Source organism: Arvicanthis niloticus, unplaced genomic scaffold (assembly GCF_011762505.2).
Source record: "Arvicanthis niloticus isolate mArvNil1 unplaced genomic scaffold, mArvNil1.pat.X pat_scaffold_1321_arrow_ctg1, whole genome shotgun sequence".
NCBI classification, from domain to species: Eukaryota; Metazoa; Chordata; class Mammalia; order Rodentia; family Muridae; genus Arvicanthis; species Arvicanthis niloticus.
In genome coordinates, this window is record NW_023045306.1 from 20,914 (window position 1) to 27,839 (window position 6,926).

At 35.9% G+C, this 6,926-nt stretch overlaps 1 pseudogene; it reads left to right on the plus strand.

Moving 5' to 3' along the window:
* Positions 1-2,981: 2,981 nt before the first annotated feature.
* Positions 2,982-6,635, plus strand: LOC117701550 (olfactory receptor 8G17-like; annotated as a pseudogene).
* The last annotated feature ends 291 nt before the right edge of the window (positions 6,636-6,926 follow it).

The following is a 6,926-nucleotide window of genomic DNA, read 5'->3' on the forward strand; positions in this document are numbered from 1 at the left end:
ACTGGTTGCATTTTGTGAACTGATCCTCCATTTTTATTCTAAGTTTTGCATATAGATATTATGTTTCCTATAACACTAATATTTCATATGGACTGACATTTCACTAATCATTGTAGGATTTTCCCACGGTTTTCACTCGGAAAAATATTGACATTCATGTACAATACCTGTGTTGAATAGTTTTATGTCAGTTGACATGAGGTAGATTCATTTGATAGGAGGGAACCTGTAACAATCTAGATGTCCCAGGGCAAATGAATGAATAAAGGAAATGTGGTCTGCTTTAACAACGGAGTATTAGTCAGCTGTTAAATTCAAGAATATTGTGAAATTTTCAGAGAAATGGATGAAAGTACGCAAGATCATCCCATGAGAGGTAACCCAGACCCAGAAAGAAAAAAATGGTATGTACTCACTTATAAGTGGATTGTAGCCATAAAGTATAAACTTGCTACAATACACAGACCCAGAGAAGCTAAGTAACAATCTCATCGTGAATAAAAAACAGAATATATATTGTGGGTACACTGGAGGATGGTCTGGAGAGATATGGAGTAGAGACAGAAACAGGAGGGACCAGGTTGCTAGAAACATGGAGAGAGAGTGTGTAAGAAGAAACAACAAGAAGGGAGGTGGTGCAACTCTAAGATGAACTAGAAACCAGAAAATGGAAAGTCTGAGAAGTCTGTGAGCTGACCCTAGCTAATATTCCTTGCATGCTGCATTTAAAACCAACACAGGCTATCTTCTCTAACCAGACAAGACTTCCAGTTGAAGGTTTGGGACGGCAACTCAGCCATAAAATCTTCTACCTAAAATTTATTCTGCTTAATAAATGTACTGGGGTTTAGATGGCACAGAAATTGAAGGAGTGGGCACTGACTGTTCCATCTTGAGTTCTATGTCATCAATCAGGGCTCAACACTGTCACTCTCTGGAGATCAAAATCCAGAGGCTGGAGACCTAGAACAGAATAAACACAACTGCAACAAAAATCAGTGAAATGATTCCTAATGATAATCTTCTATACTCGTAGTTTGGTGGCTAACTCAATTGTTATCAGAGACGCTTCACCCATAAGCTGATGGAAACAGATTCAAAGAATCAAACATTAGGCAGATCTCAGAGTATCCTGCACTAGAGGAGGAGTATAGGAGACAAAAGCAGCAAAATACTCCACAAGGAAACTAGAAACAACTAATGTTGGCTCTTAAGGTCTCACAGTTTCAACCACCAATCAGAAAGCCTGCATAAGACTGACCTATGTCTTCTATCCTTAATTTACCATTGTATAGCTAGGTCTTCTTGTGTGAATCCTAACAGTGGGAGCAGGCCTGTCTCTGACTTTCTTGCTTGATTTTGAGACCCTGTCCCCCCTACTGGGTTACTTTCCTCCAGCCTAGATAGGAGAGAAAGTGCCTAGTCTTGCTGCAATCTGACATGCCATGATTGGTTGATATCAGTGGGAAGCCTGCCTTTTTCTGAAGAGAAATGAAAGAGAGTGGACAGGGAGTAAGAAGTGAGAAAGTGTAGGGGGTAGGGTTTGGTGGGAGGTACTGAGAGGAATGTAGGGATGGAATTCTGCAATCAGGAAGTAAAAAAAATTAAATAGAAAGAAAGAAAGAAAGAAAGAAAGAAAGAAAAAGAAAGAAAGAAAAGAAAGAAAAAAGTGTTAATGTATGCAAAGCATCAAGTTCCATGTCTAGCTATGTTTCCCATATAAGTTGAATAATTGTTCACTATAGACTATATACAAATGATAGTTATGATTTAACACAGCCTAAATGACTGTTTCAGCTGTGTCCTGGATTCCTCCATAGAATATCACTCGCCTGCTTCAGAATATATGTGAGTTAAAATGCTACTAAACTGCTTTTGCTACAATGAAGAAAGATCATTATTATTGTAGTGGTGACTAATTGCATATTTACACAAATGCACTGTTCTTGCATATATTTAAATACATAGGAAATGTAATAAAATCAGGTAATCTATGAGTTAAGATAAAATACATGAACACAGGATCTCATTCCAAATAAGACACCCCTGCTTATGTATATAAAAGCATGCCTTCTGAAAAGGCTCAAAAGCATACACATCTTTTAAAATGATTTTTCTCAGTTTAATTTATTTTTCTCAGTTTATTAATTTTGTTTTTTTTTCCTTGATGTGCTACAATTCAGTATAATCTTTAAGCAACCCCACATGCTTTATTGCTTACTCCATGGACACCTTCATAAGTGTCTCAGGTATCAGAACATCAGTCAATTATGACAGCGACCAGGAAAGAAGCATGAAAGGCCCTGGTTCAGGAATCAAACCTGGCTTAGCTCAGCCTCCAATTTTGTGGTTGAGCTATTAAGTATCAATGCTTAGTTTTCCTGTTCTACTAAGTGAAATGCTTTTAATTGCTTGTGAAAATAAGCATCATACTTAAGAAAATACTTCAACGCAATACAAATGCTCAATCAATATGATCTTTAAATAAAATCATGTCTGTTTGGAAAGGTTTAAATCCATGGTAGTTATTTATAATCTTCCTTTGTTTATACTATATTAATATTCTTTTAAAATGTGTTACTTGGAGGACACATAAAATGACCTTCAATTTCTGTCCTATTAATTTGTTTTAAATAGCAATGTGCATTTTACATAACTAGAGCATCCACAAATGTTTGTAGAATTGTTGTAAAAGTGTTTGGACAGTTGCTATAGGCAAAGACTTTAACATGTGAGACAGGCAGTTGACATTGTCAAGAAGCTTCCAGTTTGAGGTTAGTCTATCGGGCAGGCTGACACACTGGAAAAAGATCTTCTCATTTCTGTTTCCAAGCTTCTATTGGTTTGATCTTGATGAAGAATGTAGTAAACTTTCAACTAATTAGTCTCCACGGGCAACTAAGTCATAAAAAAACCCCAAAGGAATAAGAAAGAGTTGAGAGAGGGGACAATAAAGGCGCTCAAGACTTGACAGCATACAGATTCCACGAACATCATTTTACAAACACCAAATCTCAGATCCCGAGGCTGAGAAACCCTGAACTCCTCTAAGTACAAAAGAAGGTGGCATGAGTGTCCTTTACAACACAGTAGAAAGTCTTATGTGGTATACAGTGACAAGTACCTCCAGTTCCAGTGTTCTTGCTGAGATTGAGTTGGACATCATCTGTGAGAACATCACAGTAAGTTCAAGGGCAGAACTAATGAGATATTGTCTCAGAAAACCAGGGCCTGGGATATAGCTCAGCCAAAAACCACTAACCTAGCAAGCTTAGACACTGGGTCTAATCCTCAGCATTGAGAAGATGTGCACCTGTGTTCTGGCAGGAAACATGTTTCTACATTTTTTTTTCTAATGATACTTTGATACATATTCACTGAATACATGACACCTGAAGGCAGGAAGGATCTAAATACTCAGTTATTTTAAAAAGTTTTATTTTTCTGAAAAATGGTTTTAATTAAGGATAGTACTCATATTTTCTTTTCTTTTTTCATATTTTATTTTATTTATGTAAAAATAAGTTATACTAACTCTCTCATGAACAGATGAAAGTGGTATTCTATGTTTTGTGACATTTGGTTTTCTCATCTTGTATTTTAACCTAAATGTTATAAGTGCATGAGGTTTCCAATTTGAGGTTTAATTTGCGTTTTTGATTGATATTGTTGAATGTTTTTCTTATAACTAATTGCCATTTACTTAACAGTTTTGATGAAAACTATGATCAAATCAGGTTTTTGTTTTTCTTAAGTTAGAAAAATTACCTGAGGGTTTTGTTTTTGCGTTTAAAAATTACATGTACTATTTATTTTTGGATATATAATTTGTAAATATTTTTTCAAGGTGAAATGATTTTTTTATACATTGATAAGAAAGTATCACAGAACTTTCTATTTATTAACATTTAAATTTAATCAAGTTTAGACTTAGGTTTTTAGAACTAATTTAATTTATAAATATTTAGGACCCATACTATTTTGATGGTAGTATATATCCTGTTATAAATGTATTACCATTATTTATTGTCACTACATTAACACTGTTACAATTCTACTGCCTAATAACCTAAATTTAATTTCTTTCATTTGTTACCTAATGAACCAAAATGTTGTTAGCAAACTCCAAGAATCTTCCACTGCTTTTCCTTCTTTCTCTGCTTAGAGCCCTGCTGGCCTTGACAGTTCTGCATTATTTTTCTGTGTTTTATTATCTCAATATAGACAATTTTAATTTCAAGGTAATTCAGTTTGTCTTATATGAAAAGAAATCACAAATTGCACTTGGTATATGAGTGAACCTAAGGCCACTAAAAAAATGTTTCTGTTAATATTTAGGGAATTTTTCATCCAAAATTTGCATTTGAACCATGATAGGGTAGATAGATAGATAGATAGATAGATAGATAGATAGATGATAGATAGACAGATAGACAGATATAGAAAGATAGATACAGATACAGATATTCAATATGGCCCAGTCATTGCTTGGCCATTTCCTTAGTCTCTGCTGTATCTTAGTTTTTGTACATCTTGTAGGAAGGAAACTTCTTTGGGTTGAAGGTATTATGGGTTACGGGTGGGTTGCTGTCCTTTTCTCTCCACTGGGAGTGCTGCCTGGCTATAAGAAGTAGCTGCTTCCTGATCCATTTCCCCCACTGCTAGGAGTCCCAGCATGAGTTGCCTTGAAAAGACTCACGGAGGCCTCTCTCCATCCCAGGTTTCTAGCAAATACTAGTGATTTCTCCCCCCCCCCCCATACCCTACCTCCCCACCTATTTCCATTTTCTTTTTCCTGATTTCCCTACAGTAAATCCCTACAGCAGTATTCTCTTCTCCCATCCCCTCCCCCACTCAGTTCCCTCCCTCTGGGCACCTCTGATATCTATTTCAGTTCCCCTTCTGAGATAGATTCAGTCACCCTCCTTTTGGATGTGTGGATTATAGTATGAAAGCTCATTGTGAATTTAATTTTCCAGGATGTCTTTAGTCAGTCTTGAGTAAGAGGTCCAAACCAATGCCAATTGATTGATAACACAAATGCTGAACTTTTTTGTTAGTTAGTTTGGTTGGTTTTTTGGTAAAGCTGTCAAACTTTAAGTGACTATGAATTACAACCTGAATTCAAACCATTTTGTTTGTAAATCACATTTTAACTTGTTTCATTTAGTAGTTTCTTAAAGAGCTGCATCCTAATTCCAGAAATTTTATCGGTAATTTTCATTGTACTATTATGCCTCTGCTGTTTCTGAGTTAGATCTACTTGTGTTTTGAAAAAGATTTTAAAGTCATGATTCAAATCAGCTACTTTACATACTCAGATGTACTTCTTTAAAAAATGATGTGGTTTAGAGATAGTATTTAGAAATACTAGGTTCAGAGGTTTGACATGTTGAAATAGAAAACTAACAGTTCAAAAGTTTTCAACATTACAAAGACAAATAAAATATTTTCTAAAATGTATCATTAATTTGGAAACTTAAATGTAGACAATATTAAAATGAGACGACTTCCATGTAGTGAAGATGATACAGCAAGAAGTTGTCATATAGAATTTAAGGTGGTACCTGCTTTCAAAAGAAGAGCAACTGTCCCTCAAAAGTTCAAATCTTTTCCTTTCAGATTCTGACCAGAGATCATGGAAAAAGGCAATCATTCCACAGTGACCAAATTCTTCTTCTCTGGCTTAACAGACCAACCAGAGCTGCAGCTGCCCCTGTTCCTCCTCTTCCTTGGAATCTACCTGCTCACAGCACTGGGGAACCTGGGCATGATCATCCTGATCCTGCTCAGCTCCCACCTGCACACCCCCATGTACTTCTTCCTCAGCAGTCTGTCCTTCATTGACCTCTGCCAATCTACTGTCATCACCCCCAAAATGCTGGTGAACTTTGTGATGGAGAGAACGACATCTCCTACCCTGAGTGCATAACTCAACTTTACTTCTTTGTCATGTTTGCTGTTTCAGAATGTTACATGCTGGCTGCAATGGCATATGATCGCTATGTTGCCATCTGTAGCCCCTTGCTTTACAGTATCATCATGTCTCAACATCAGTGCCTTTCTCTTGTTTTAGGAGTTTATATTATAGGCATAATTTGTGCATCAGCTCATGTAGGGTGCATATTTAGGGTTGATTTCTGCAGATTTGACTTGATCAACCATTATTTCTGTGATCTTATTTCCATCCTTGAGCTCTCATGCTCTAATATTTTTGTGAATGAGTTGATGATACTAATTTTTAGTGTAATTAATACCATTTTCCCAAACCTGACCATCCTCAGTTCTTATGTTTTCATTATTATCAGCATTCTACGCATTAAATCCACTGAAGGCAGATCCAAAGCCTTCAGCACCTGCAGCTCCCACATCTCAGCTGTTGCTGTCTTTTTTGGTTCTGCTGCATTTATGTATCTGAACCCATCCTCTTCCTGTTCTATGGATGAGGAAAAGTGTCTTCTGTATTTTACACCATCATTGTGCCCATGCTCAACCCCGTGATATACAGTCTAAGAAATAAGGATGTGAAAATTGCTCTGAAGAAATTGATAGAAAGAAGGTATTTTTGTGATAAGTATAATGTACAAAATGTTTCATTAGCTCTTAATCAGGGGCTACTACTTACTATGAATTGAATATCTTTAATTTAGTACAGTGTGTGATTTTCTAAGATTCTGTGACATTATTTCTCTTCCATGGCTTTCTTAATATTATTTTTCAATTATTTTATTTCATATCTTCCTCTTGGGTGTCATGCCATATCCAGAAATTATTTGCTAGCACCAGTTCATGATATTTTTTTCTTGATATATATTTTTCCCTAATAAAGGCAAATTGCATTCAGTATGTACCAAAATATTGTTGCTTATTAACCATTTCTTTGTTTCATACAGTATTTATTGGCTTGTATAAAATCCCTTGTACAT